The 14,248-nt window shown below is 38.6% G+C and overlaps 1 protein-coding gene across 8 annotated transcripts in view; it reads left to right on the plus strand.

The window, feature by feature from the left end:
• The window catches only part of Cast (calpastatin), a 99,071-nt gene that overhangs the window by 28,159 nt on the left and 56,664 nt on the right, over positions 1-14,248 (plus strand). Inside the window, exon 1 of one of the 8 annotated variants that reach the window (XM_050122161.1) lies at positions 4,786-4,877. The exons of 6 other annotated variants lie outside the window; for them this stretch is intronic. The gene's annotated coding sequence lies outside the window, so the exon portion shown is untranslated. Of the gene's footprint in view, positions 1-4,785; positions 4,878-14,248 lie in introns of those variants that run through there. One more of the 8 variants, XM_050122160.1, reaches the window with a different exon arrangement.

Raw genomic sequence — 14,248 nt, forward strand, 5'->3', positions numbered from 1 at the left:
AATGTTTCTGCCTATTCCTAAACAGAATTTGTCCTAACAAAGTTAATGATTATCTTCATAAGCAATATCCTGTCTGCTGTGTAATTATAGGCTTAAAAGATCTAAAATTATGACATAATTTAGATATATCTAACTCAAAATAGTTACTGAAAAGGGTTGAGCACCTAAAAATCAGTTTTCAATAAATTAATAATGAACACTGGTGAAATTGTCAACTTTATATACTCTCTGATTAAAGTCAATATAACAATAATTGTGAATCATAATTTGTCATTTGGTTTTATTACTGGAAGAGTCCTGACAACTATTTCAATCATCAAAATAGCTTGTATGGATGTCTCAGTAGAAGAGTATGCTATCAGGATATAGTATTCAGAGTTATGTCTCATTAGAACACACCCTGACTACTAGTTTAGGATAGAAAGGAATTTCTTCAGGGACAGTAAATAGTTCATAGGCAACTCATAATAATCCAGCAGAAGGAGACTCAAACTTTGCTCCTGTAATACTGTACAGCATCACATAGATCTTTTCTGTCTAAATCCTGCTACAACCGCAGTCCAGCATTTAGCTCCATTAGGACTGGTAGCAGAGCCTGTTGTTGTCAAGCCCATTCTGTAGAATTGCTGTTCTTATGGTTAGATGCCTCCTCACATTGTTCACCTCCAAGCTCTTCTTAGCAACAACAAAAAAATTTATTTTTATTTTTGTGAATGTGTATGTGTGTATAGTTATACGCCACATGAGTAGGTACTCTCAGAGACAGAAGAACGTGTTGAATTCCTGGGCCTGCTATTTTAGGCAATGGTAAATTGCCTGGTGTGGGAACTAGAAACTGAACTCATGTGTCCCGGAAGAAAAGCAAACCGCAGCCCTCTCTGAATTTTCCAAGTATAGAACATTTGACGAGCCAATGTAACTAACAAGATTCAATCTTTCTACAAGAGACTATGGACATAACTATTCTACATTCTAGTTTGGGGAGACACACACTGTTGAAATGGAAAATTAGCAATATGCTAAAGATTTTTAATGTGCCATCAGCTGTCAAGTGGCAAGTCTTCACTAAAGATTGAAAGACACAGGAAAACTCTCTAATTGAACAGAAAGTTCAGTTAGGTCACTGATGGTTTGTTCCTCAGCAACAACCTGCCTATAAACAGAAGAAGCCACAAGCAACATTTTTTTTTTTCAGTCTGGATGGGAGAAGATCAACAAAAGCAAAGCAGCCTTCAGGGAAATGCTTCGCACATCTTAACTTTGGTACTGCAGATATCCAAAGCTTTTGCTTTTCTTCCTTCTACTTAGTCAGCGCCAGGAGCTGGACTAATTCTGATGTTCAAAATTAGAATCCCCTGGATACCCTGAATCATGTGGCTCATACATATGCTGCACTGTACTATGAAGTGGCACTTTAACCTCATAATCATATCAATACTGTTGCTTAAGGCAAGGATAAGTTCTTGAATTTAAAGGAAAATCCATTCTAAAATTAGTAATCATAAAATAATTGCAACAAATTTTAAAATATTTTCTAAGTAACGTACAAGTGACCAACATTTGTCAATACATTCCTGCTTGTAAACTTCATGTTATTTTTATATACAATTGAATCTTTGGGAGTTATTAAAATGAGATTTCTGATTAAGGAAGTCTGGGGTGAGGCTGATACTCTGCTTTTCTCACAAGCTCCCAGCTGTTTAACTACTCTGTCTTTAGATTACCTGTGTATCAATGTAGAATTTAGCTAAAATGAACATGTTCAGCTTTGAAGTCAAAGAATCAATTCCCAGTGTGGAACAAGATGTAGTATTTTAAGTGTTGACTAGGCACAGCCAGGTGATGAAAACACCATATGATCTGAAAACCATAAGCAGACAGAGGACAACCCTCAAAGAACATGACAAGCACAGCAATGGTTGGCCATAGAGGCAGGAAGAATGTCCTTGCTCATTTCCAAGCCTGGGAGCCCCTTTCTCCCTGGCTAACTTCACTGGACAGTTTCCTTCTAGCCCTGTGGTTACTCTTCTGACTCATCCTGGGCCCAGAAACCTTCCCCTTCACCCACTTTTCATTGAAGTCACAGCTGCCTAATGCTGGAAGCTAGGAGCCAGGACTGGAGTATGTCCAACCAAGTCAGGAGGAATATCATTCAGTAAAAACTAGGAGAACTGAAATACCCTACTTCTCTCAAGGAAAGGACAATTCTCACAATCAACAAGAAGTGAAATTTAAGTTATATTTTCATTAAGATGAATTCTAACAAGATATTTTGGGGAATTATAAAATATCACAGCTGGGCATTGTCTTACTTTACAGTCTCTATTTGATAGAAGTAAAAGAAAACTGAAAACAAGTCCATTGTGCTGGCCACCCTGAGTGGGAAGGCAGAGAGTGGTACCTGCCCCGACTGGCAGTGGGATGTGGAGAAGAACATAACAGTGAAAGGGAGAGCTTCGCTCCCCAGTGATCCCCAGTTATCACCTCTGTGTTGGCATCTCAGCTGGGGCTGAGGCCTCCACTCCTCAAACACCTGTCACCATGATTCCCCCCCACTCCAGTTCCAAGCCCAAGGACAAGGGTGGTTATCCTAGTAAGTTTGTGACTTTAGAAAAACTTAGATTGCCATGTGACTTTTAAAATATGGTAACTAACTGCATCAGTCACTTTTTAACTTGGTTTTCTTCTTAAAGAGTTGTGCCTTAATTAACTAATTTATTTATCTCCCTAGAATAGCAGTATCCATTTCTGAATTCACATATTTTATTCACTGGTTTCAAAACATTTTTTATGTTTTCAAATGTGAAATTGTATAATATTCAATGACAGTACAATTCAGATTCTGTTAGACTGTTCTTTTTTTAATTTTTTCTTTCTTTTTTATTGTTACTTAAAAAAATACCAATCCAAATTCTTACTCCCTCCCCTCCTCCCAGTCCCCTCCCTCTCCCTCCGCAGACCCTCCCCCTACATCTCCAACCCTAAGGGAATGCCATGCACCCACCCTGTGGAAAGTCCAAAGACCTCCCTACTATATCTAGGTTGATCAAGGCTTACATCCAAAGAGAATAGGATCTCATGAGGCCGATATATGCAGTAGAGACACATCTCAGTGTCACTATCAGTGGCCCCTCAGTCTACCCCAGCTGTCAACCCCCTTCAGAGGGGCTTGGTTGTTTCCATGCTCATTCACTCCCAGTCCAGTTGGAGTTGGTGAGCTCCCATTAGCTCAAGCAAACTGTCTCAGTGGTCAGTGGATGACCCCCTCATGGTCTTGAATTCCTTGCTCATACTCTCACTCCTTCCACTCTTCAAATGGATCTTGGGAGCTCAGTCCAGTGCTCCAATGTGGGTCATTGCCTCTGTTCCCATCTGTCGTTGGACGAAGGTTCTATGGTGATATTTAAGATAATCATCAGTCGGACTACAGGGTAACGTCAGTTCAGACACCCTCTCCTCTATTGCTTGGGGTTTTAGCTGGGTTTTATCCCTGTGAGTTCTTGGGCATATTGGGATCTAGTCAGGTTTCTTGCTAACTCCATAATGGCTCTCTCAATCAAAGTATCTCTTCCCTTGTTCTCATATCTGTCCTTCCTTCATCTCTACTATCCCATTCCCTCAAGTTCTCCTCAACCCCCCTTCTCCATTTCCTTCTACTCCCTGCCCCCCCCACTCCCAAATTTTTGTCTAATTCTAATTTCCAGGTGGGTCTATACATGTTTTTCTTTGGGTTCACCTTATTACTTAGTTTCTCTAGGATCCTGAGCTAAAGGCTCGTTGCCCTTTGTTTATGACTAGTATCCACTTATGAGTGAGTACATACCATATTCGTTGTTTTGGATCTGGATTACCTCACTCAGGATAATGTTTTCTAATTCTGTCCTTTGCATGCAAAATTTAAGATGTCATTGTTTTACTGCTGAGTAGTACTCTAATGTGTAGATGTGCCACACTTTCTTTATTCTTCAGTTGAGGGGCATCTAGGTTGTTTCCAGGTTCTGGCTATTACAAATAATGCTGCTATGAACATAGTTGAACAAATGCTCTTGTAGTATGATTGAGCATCTTTTGGGTATATTCCCAAGAGTGGAATTGCTGGATCCTGAGGTAGGTTGATTCCCAGTTTTCTGAGAAACCACCACACTGATTTCCAAAGTGGTTGCACAAGTTTGCATTCCCACCAGCAACGGATGAGTGTTCCACTTGCTCCACAACCTCTCCAGCATAAGCTATCATTAGTGTTTTTGATCTTAGCCATCTGACCAGTGTAAGATGGTATCTCAAAGTTGTTTTGATTTGCATTTCCTTGATAGCTAAAGAAGAAGAACATGTCCTTAAGTATCTTTTGGCCATTTGAAATTCTTCTGTTGAGAATTCTCTTGTTTAGTTCAGTACACCATCAATCTGTAGTTTTACAGGTGTTTGGAATCTGGGATTACCATTGCTACCTTTCATTAACTTCATGACTTCAAAGGGCTATTTAGGGAGTGCGCTGAGAAGGATGTCAACCATTGCTGCTCATTTTGTTAGTCTAAAAGTGACATCAAAAAGAAGAGCTGCCATCCCCTGCCGCTTACAGCACATAGGGCACATAGGACATGTGGCCTGCCTCACACATTGTAGGCTTAGTTACCTAGCCTGGGGATGCCAAGCGCCACCACTAGAGAGCTCCAAGGGACCTAAGCCCAGGCGGAGCAGGTTCAGTGCAGGCGTCCTGAGGAGGAGGGCGAGAGAACCGGCAGGCCCCGCCCCGCCCTGTGAGTCACTCTGAGGGTTCAGTTTACACTCGGAACTGAAAGGCGGAGGTTGAGTTTCTACCGGAATGCAGTCATCCCCTAAACCAAGCTGAGGTCTCCGGCCCTGGCATCACGCTCTGAGTGAGTACTGATTTGGGTTGCTTTGCTCCAAAACCGCCTCTGCCTTTCGCGGGCCCTAAACCTGGCTGTGCCAGGATCCTGCCTCTGACTCCCGGCCGGGGATTTGGTCTCTTACTGTTTGTTGTCATAACTGAAGCTAGCATTTCTCCCCAGATAGGCTCTAACTCTGAAGGACTTTGTTCTCCACCCTTCCTGTCTGGAACACTCTTGCTGGCCTTATAGCTGGGAAGTTATCTGCTGACAGGACAAGAAGGGTTACAAAACGGGTTTGTTCCCCCTGGACCTCATGTTGAAAGAGTAACAGCAGCAGCTACCTAATGATTTGGCTTGACACTCTTTGGTCTCCAGCATCAGATGCCCCTCACCCGACCCTGGAGGCCTGTGCCCATCCCCAGCCCCAGGGCCCCCAGTCTATCTGTTTCAGAGAATGAGCTCACTGTGTGTGACCTTTCAGTGTACCTGACACATACTGGGTGTGGTGGTGCAAGTGTTGTAACACGTTTGAGCTCTGTTTCCCTCAACATAAACCAAGACTGTGGAAGGATAAAGTCACTGATGAAAGTTTCACATCTACCAAAAACACAGAGTCTTCCCAGAGATTTCAGGATGTCTTCCGAAGTACTAGGGCTCCACATTCTCCACTTGTTTACTCTCTAAGAAGCAAGTTCATTATTCCCATTGTGCATGCACCTTGAGAAAACAAGAGAGAGTTTATGCAGCTTCCCACATTCAGTAGAACTGGGAGCCAGGAGTCTTTAAGAACCCACCACTTTAACCTGTGGGAAGTCCAAGGGAGGCGGTGGCGGGGAGGAGGCAGAAATCTTTAATTAATAAATAAATTAATTAATTAAAAAAATAAAAAAAAAGAACCCACCACTCCGTCAGTGAGACACGGGTGCTTATTCAGAAGCTCTGGAGGCCTCCTGCATGTCACTTTTTTTTTTTCTAGAGGGAATTTCTCCAGTGCAGAGAGGCTCAACAAGGAGCAGCATGTACTACTCAAAGACAGAATGTGTGTTCTCTTACCAAGAGCTAATATTTTGCTTGTGGGAATGAATTTAATTTTCAATATCTGGAAGGTGTATTACATTTCATGGGGATGTAGTAAGGGGTTACACTTGACTCTAAGATGCTTAAAGGGCTGAAATGAACTAGCAAAGGTTAGCAATTTCATGTCAAACTTGAAAACTCACATTGGAGACTAATGGAGAAGTAGAGGAGATGGCCATTGGAGTGAAAGACTAAAGAAGGGAAGCATGCGCGTGCGCACACGTGTGTGTGCGTGCGTGCGTGTGTGTGTGTGTGTGTGTGTGTGTGTGTCCGCGCGCATTTTAACTACTTCTGTGTCTGTTACAAACTTGTGCTTTACACCCTGTGAGATGGTGTTTATGAAGCAGTCATTCTGAAATGAATGCTGTCTTTGTTGCAGTTCTGTTGTTTTGAGAGAGGATTCCCAGTGCATGATTACATATAATTAGCCTCCAAGTAACTTATCTGGTAGAATTGGATAAGAATACATCTCCCCCCACAAAGAAAATGTAAGAGGTATAGTATAAAACAGTAATTTAGAAGAATGAAACCAAACAGAAAAACAACAAAAATGGTGTAATTAGTTTGAACTAGTTTCTTAAAATTGGTGAGGTATTAGTTTTCCTATTGATGATTTGTAACAATGGCTGTATCTTTAAGTCATTACATCTTCTTAGGTAGAAGTACTTCGTTTCCACAAATATGAGCTGTCTGGTGAATCTAGGCTTGTATTCTTGTGCACACAAATGTCTTTGCATCTTCTCCCTGTTAAAAAATTACAGTTTCCTCATTTTGGAGAAGATGTGAATCTGAAAAAAATGTATTAGCATCCTTATGTTTGGACTGGGAGCAACTTTTTTTTTTCAGTATGCTGCATTAATAATACGACTCCTGGGAAAGCACAGTTGTTCTTCATAAACAATTATATGTTCCTCTGTGGATGACTTGCAGAAAAGCACATCAGTTACCCATTGCTTTTCAACAGACAACTTTTGGCACTTTGTGTGACAGTTCCGAGTTATTCTGTTACCTTGATATTTTAAGAATAATTTACAACATCCAGAACCTTATGGCTTCTGAGTATGTCTATGTATTTGAACATTAGGTATTTGGGTACCAACTGTATTCATGCTAGTAGCAAAGAGGCATTGTTTAGTTCATACATAGTAGTGCTCTATATTGTCTACACTAAACAGTAATAAGTTACTTCAAAGTGATTGCAATAGGCCCATGAAAATAGGCTAGCATAGTTTGTATTGAAACAATATTAATACTCATGGACACATTTTCTGAAAAATACTATGTTCTGAACTACACTGAGTATTGATATGACAGTGATGATGTAGATATAAAATACATTTATTGAATCCATCTTAAAGATTAAGAAAGTAATATCACCCCCAAATATTATTTCCTCTGATATATTCAACAGCTATCTACAAAAAAAACTTTCTAAGCACTGAGTCTTAATGCATAAAAGGTTATTACATAATCTAGTCTCATTTGGTTGCAATAACCTTAGTTTTCAGAATTTCAGGTTCTATTCTGTTAGCCTGCCAAAGGCACAACCTCATCTTTGAACTGCCACATCATCTACCATAGTGTCTTCCACAAAGCACTCAGTCAGTATCTCTTTAAATGGGTTGCAAACATATATTAGTTTTATTTTAATATGAATAGAACCCTGGGATGCTCTTACATTAATATCCGTTCCTTACTTCTATTTTTATACAATATACTCTTAAATGTTTGTCAAATAATAAACATGTTAAGTTTCAAAAAGTATTTGCAACTTATAGAGTGTTATAATGAATGTCATTTTATATATCTTTCTAACACCAAACAAGTCTCTTCATTACTACAACAGTATCCAGAGACTCTGTCATATTAGAATAAAACTAATCTGGCTAATTCTAAAACCCTCCTTTGAGATTCCCTTGACTATTCTCCCCTGGTTGTGGACTGGGTTTCCATTCATTGTCATGTGTGCCAGTGATTTTTATTTTGTCCTGGGACTTTCCACAGCTGAGCTGGAACCCTCATAACAGCAGCTCGAACCAGCTGTGAGAGTGCTTTCTCCAGCTGTTCATCTTGGTTTTGCATGTATTTGTGTCTTTATTTTTCTAGACAAGAATGCCAACGTATAAAAAAAGGAGAGGCAAGCTTATGGGCATCTAGAATCACCCTCTCTGGAATCCCATCCTTTTTCCATCTCTAATGATGCATTTCTTTCAGTTTAGTTCCTGATCTCATATTTGGCATCCAGAGTCTGGAGGATGCTGCCTTTAGTTAGATAGGAAGAACACCATACAGTTGTACATACTTAGAAAATGATTTTCATGTCTTTTTCCACACAAATGGTTCACATACATTCATTCCAAAGTGTTTAATATTTAGAGTTGATCGTAGTTATATGTTTTATTACCAGTCCCTTTGAATACTCTTTAAGATTTGAATTTCTTTTAAATTGTATGTATATTTATGTATGGACAGGTGAATTTGAGTATAGGTGCCCATAGAGACCATTGACATTGAATGACAGATGAATTTACAGATATCTCTATGCTGCCATATCTGGGATTATACCTGAACTCTGGTCCTCTCCGAGAGAACAGTACATACTCTTAGTCAGTGAGTGATCTCTCCAGCCCCTGCTATACTCTTAAAATAATAGCAATTAAAAATATAACTGAGCCCCCGTGTGGTGGTGTAAGCCTTTAGTCCAAGTACTTGGGAGGCAGAGGCAGGCAGATTACTGTGAGTTCAAGACCGGACTGGTCTACATAATGAGTTCCAGAACAGCTCGAGCTATAGTGACCCTGTTTTTAAAAAATAAAACAAAAATGAAATAAATTGTTGTGTGAGTGATGCCTGTCAGCGTTCAGAAGTCTAATAGTCTATTAAAAAAAACCTCTATGTTCTACCCATAGGCACTGCTTTTGGTCAGTGTAGCCAGAGAAAGTCATTATTAGTCCATTTTTCAGTTATATGTCCTTTTTCTTTGCTATACATATGAACAGGGAAAATTAAATCATTTTTTATATGTCAGCTTCAAAGACTAGCCATCATTAGTCACATAACATCATTTTTTGAGGTGTACTTTTTATATGACACAATTTCAAAGATGTATTCATCTCAGAGGTCTAGGCCTACAAACAAGGAACTAAAACTCATGACCATAATTTAAACTGTTCACGACTGTGACTTCTCTTTAATAATTCTCCATCTCTTTTTCTTTGCTGCAGTTAGATAAATATCTGCAACTGCCTCATCTACTCCCTTATTCCCTGTTCAGTTATTCATAATTCATACTTTTATCTATGAATGATATGACATTTTCCTTCCTTTGTCTATGAACTTTAAAACATTTCAAGTCTGCTTCAGATTACTTTGTTGTATTCAGCCCTTGAAGATCATTTCTCCAGTGTTTGCAACTGTTGACTTTCACTATCAGTGTGTTCTTTCCTGATGGCATTTGAAACAAACTCAGAAGAGTTTCAGGGAAGATTGTTTCCATGAGTTTGTCTCCTTGTGTTGTAGACTTGTTTCACCAGATATTCATAAAACACCCTAGCTGTTGTCATTTAGGTCTTATGTGAGTGGCTGCTTGTGCTTGGAACGCTTTGCCACATGGAGAGAGTGATTTGATTTCTGAATGTTTAATGGCATAGCTGTGGCTTTCCTCTTTCTCATTGTGTGTTTTTAAAGTCTGGTTACATCTAGAGAAAAAGTCCATTGCTGTTGCCCAGGGTAGGGATGTTGGGGTGGTGTTGCTTAATATGTGCTGTGGATAGTGTATTCTTTGTATTTTTCAAATTTCCTGAGAAACCGCCACACTGCTTTCCAAAGTGGTTGCACAAGTTTGCATTCCCACCAGCAATGGATGAGTGTACCCCTTTCTCCACAACCTCTCCAGCAAAGGCTATCATTGGTGTTTTTGATTTTAGCCATTCTGACAGGTGTGTAAGATGGTATCTTAAAGTTGTCTTGATTTGCATTTCCCTGATCGCTAAGGAAGTTGAGCATGATCTTAAGTGTCTTTTGGCCATTTGGACTTCTTCTGTTGAGAATTCTCTGTTCAGCTCAGTGCCCCATTTTGTAATTGGGTTGATTAGCCTTTTATGGTCTAGTTTCTTGAGTTCTTTATATATTTTGGATATCAGACCTTTGTCAGTTGTGGGGTTGGTGAAGATCTCCCAGTCAGTGAGTTGCCTTTTTGTCTTAGTGACAGTGTCCTTTGCTTTACAGAAGCTTCTCAGTCTCAGGAGGTCCCATTTATTCAATGATGCCCTTAATGTCTGTGCAACTGGGGTTATACATAGGAAGTGATCTCCTGTGCCCATGTGTTGTAGAGTACTTCCCACTTTCTCTTCTTAAAATTCAACAAAAATTGACCACAAAACATACCTAAACTTGTATTTCCCACCTTTATGCCAATAACTCTGTGAAAAGCCTGCAGCCAAGATTCCTTTCATCTTGATATACTGGGAACCTAGTATTGAGTCTGTTTCTAATATCACCGTGAGCTGATCATCTTCCAGTGTGTTCAGGGAGATCTCCAACAACTACTAGTTGTAGTAGTAGAATTACTACTATAAATGATTCATATAACTTTCATTTATTCTCAGTATTTGTATATTCATAAAGTATATTAAGACACTTTAATATATCTAATTCTAATACAATATTATCTATGCAAATATATAAAGTCATATTTATAAATAAAATTCCAGAGTCCCAGAGAGGTAGCAAGATTTGATTTGATTCTGATTATGGCTAGTGAATGATCTTACAAAGTCCTACACTTTAGGTTATGTGCATAACTAAGCAGAATTTGTATCTGAATTCAAATAAGCATTGGAAATCAATCTTATACTTTTATTGTTGTGCCCATTATATTAATGTTGTCTGTTTGTTTTTAAATAAATGTTTATGCCTACTGATTGGAATTAGAAGATCTGGTGGTTAGTTTTGTGTCAACTTGATGCAAACTAACGTCATTTGAAAGGCAGGAACCTCAGCTGAGAAAATGCCCCCATAAGATAGGCAAACGTATGGGGCATTTTTAAAGTTAGTTATTAATGGGAGAGGGCCGAGCTCATTGTCGATGATGCCATCCCTGGCTGGTAGTCCTGGGTTCTATAAGAAAACAGAATGAACAAGCAATGAGGAACAAGCCAGTAAGTGGTATAGTCTGGAGTTGGTCAATGTTTTGATTTTATAATTTTCAGAGCTGAGAATGCTATTTCCATAAATACATAGTACAAACTAGCAGAAGGATGTTTAGGACTATTTTTAAAAATTATTGAAAACACTCTCCTAATCCAAAGCAAAAATTCACTTAATTGTATTTTTGTGAAACCCAAGTCAACAATTCAAAGAGCGGTTTTTCAAAACCAAACATATTATTATAACACAATTCAAACTAATTTCATACTTACTTGTTAAGGAATGATAAGAAGGAAATGTTGAAAGGCTTTGTTTTCCTCAGTTAAATCATTATGGGTTTTTAAAATCAGGAATCATATATACAGTAAAATCTCTGTAATTCATAATGGTAGCCGACAATCTCAGCTGAGGTTCTTCTGGAAGAATATATTGGCATTTAATGATGTGATCTCGTGCACAGTGCACTTTGGCTGTGTTGTATGTTCAGAATCAAGGCCACAGTAAAGTCCCATCATGTGACATGGATGGGCACTTCACAATTCTTCTTTGTAAAGGAAGAAAGTCTGTTTGTGCTTACAGTTCCAGTGCAATAGGAGTCCATTATGGCTTGGTAGCATGGCAGCAAGTGACAGGCATGGAAACAGAAGCAGGAAGCTGCAAGATGACATCTTCAAGTCCAAGAAAGCCTGAAACTAAGGCAGAGCTGCACCAACATCCACTCAGGAGGATCCTGCCAAAGATCCTCAGTGGATCTTTCTGGAGCTATTAACGCCTCACAGCTTGAAGAATGTCCCCAAACCTTAATCTTAATATTCTAGAGCTCACAATTATTCTTATTGAATTTGAATTATTCTTTGGTAATTTCATGTTTAGAAGTCTTTTACTCTTGGCATTTTTTGTAACCTCTATGTTCATTTAAGATGACCCTCACAAGAAATTGCAGTTCTTATTAAAAGCACAGTTTATTTAATAGTTAAAGGTCCACAAATATATGCTATGATATGACAGCATTACACACAGTAAAGAAATCAGAATGTCTGTATATTCACTTTCTGAAGTGAATAACCCACTATTAAGAAGGAAACATCTAAACTTGTATTCACTGGGTGCAGTATTGCTATTTGTAGAGAGTGTAGCTTTCTCTAGGAAGGCACTTGCTAGGGAATAAGCCATTTACTTATTGTTTCTTACAATTGTCCTGTAAAAAAAAAAAAAAGAGGTTCAGGGCTTGACTGTCTAGATCTCCTTTTTCTAAGATGCTCAACAACTAATTAGTGAATGTAGTCGTGTAAATGGCGAAATATTCACAGAATGTCTTATCTTTACCATTTTTCTCTTCTATTCTCTATGTGAATTTTCTGGTGTTCATGCAGTAAAGTTCACATGGTGCTCCATTTGGACTGTATTCTAATAATTTGTGTTTATTATTGTGCAAAATTCATACAAATACACATTGACCCACTTCTGTATAGTCAGCTTTGGAAACTGGCAGGGTACGGAGCACCTGGGATAGGTCTGGCTGCTGCCTTGTGGGGTGCATATTCTTCTTTATTTCAGAGATCTTGTGGTTACACCCTTCATTTCTTTTACATTATTTTAAGTGTGTTATTAAACAAGAACCTAGTGTGTGAATCAGAAATGAATTTCCATCTCTCTTATACATCAAGTAGTGCTAATTTTAGAAGTTAAAAAATCAGTGTTGATTTGTCAGCCTTTATTAAATTTAGACAATGGTTAGTATTAGTTTTGTATTTTGTTCCAATTGCCCTTTTCCTTAGGTTATATAAATGGATCTTATAATAACCCCATAGAGCACCTAGTCCTGCAGTCAGGATATGTTAGGGTTAATTAACATCCTGTAAGGGCATAAAGAAGCCACCGAGACTGAAACTTAACTCTTGTGACATACAATTGTTTCTAGGCAAAAAAAAAAATAAAATAAAATAAAAAATAAAAAATAAAAAAATAAAAAAGAACAGGTATTAAAACTATAGTTTACTATTTGAAAGTTAAAAATGGAATCAAGATTTCACTCAACCGGTGATTTTTTGAGCTCCTTTTTGCTGCAATATACGCAGCACACAGGCACTGGAGAGAATGGGATACCTTATTTCTTTATAGGCCTATAGCTTCACTGATAAATCATGACCCTTACGAACTGGGTTATGCCTCCAGAATATATGATTACAACTTCAAGTGAGAAGTACAAAATTTATGGATCATATCTTAAACAATAGTGAAAGGTTTCCTAGGGACTGGGCTGACGGCATGGTGAAGAGGTCAGAGGTGGGAGCAGCGTGATGCTGAAGCTTTGACAATAGGTGATGCTTTACAGCAGTTGCTGTTCACCAGCCCTCCATTCATATATATTAGCTTACCCTTAAAACAGTTTTCAGAATGCTTTAACTAAGGAAAAATTATAGCTATTCTCATTTTGCCTCTGAAAAAACTGAGGCATAGAGTGGCGAAATAACTTTCCTGAGTTTGTGCATTCACTGAACTGTCAGATGAATCCCATCAAGCAGTCCTGAGGCTGGGTTTCCTCCTTTGCACCATGAATTAGAGCACAGGACTACTTGCTAAGGTTTTGATGAGATGATAGGGACTCCATCCTGGTGGAAGGGAATATAGGGTAGGGAGCCATAGTAAGAGAATAACTCAGTTGACTAAACAGATCAAATAATGAATTTTTTTTAAAAGACAGAGAGCACTGCACTCTATCCAACATAGAAGATTATTTATATTATTAGTGTGGAAATAGATATCATATTCATTTTGGAAACATTTGTTAAGCAGCTATATATCAGAAGGATTTGAGAGATAAATTGAAATATGGGTGCCAGTGGGAGAGAACAAAGCCCAGAAACTATTAGAAGAGCCTTGGTATAATCTAACTGTTGGTATTGGCAACTAGACCAAGAGTGTGTGAAATGAAAAAGAAAAACGAAATGGTGGGAGATTGACAGCCAGTACTGCTAATACAAGATATTCTAAGTAAGATAAATTCCTTACAAGGCCAAAGCCAATGGGTGTTATGCCCATTTTACAGATGTTGAAATTTAGACCCCGAAGAGTTCAATAATTGGGGTGAATAAGTTACAAAGCAAGGATATTAACCTGAGTCTTTCTCAGTTTCCTCTTTTTAAAGTAGTCTAGTGGCAAAGCAGACTTAT

This window comes from Alexandromys fortis, unplaced genomic scaffold, assembly GCF_014885135.2.
Source record: "Alexandromys fortis isolate MF-2015 unplaced genomic scaffold, M_Fortis_MF-2015_v1.1 scaffold_163, whole genome shotgun sequence".
NCBI lineage: Eukaryota > Metazoa > Chordata > Mammalia > Rodentia > Cricetidae > Alexandromys > Alexandromys fortis.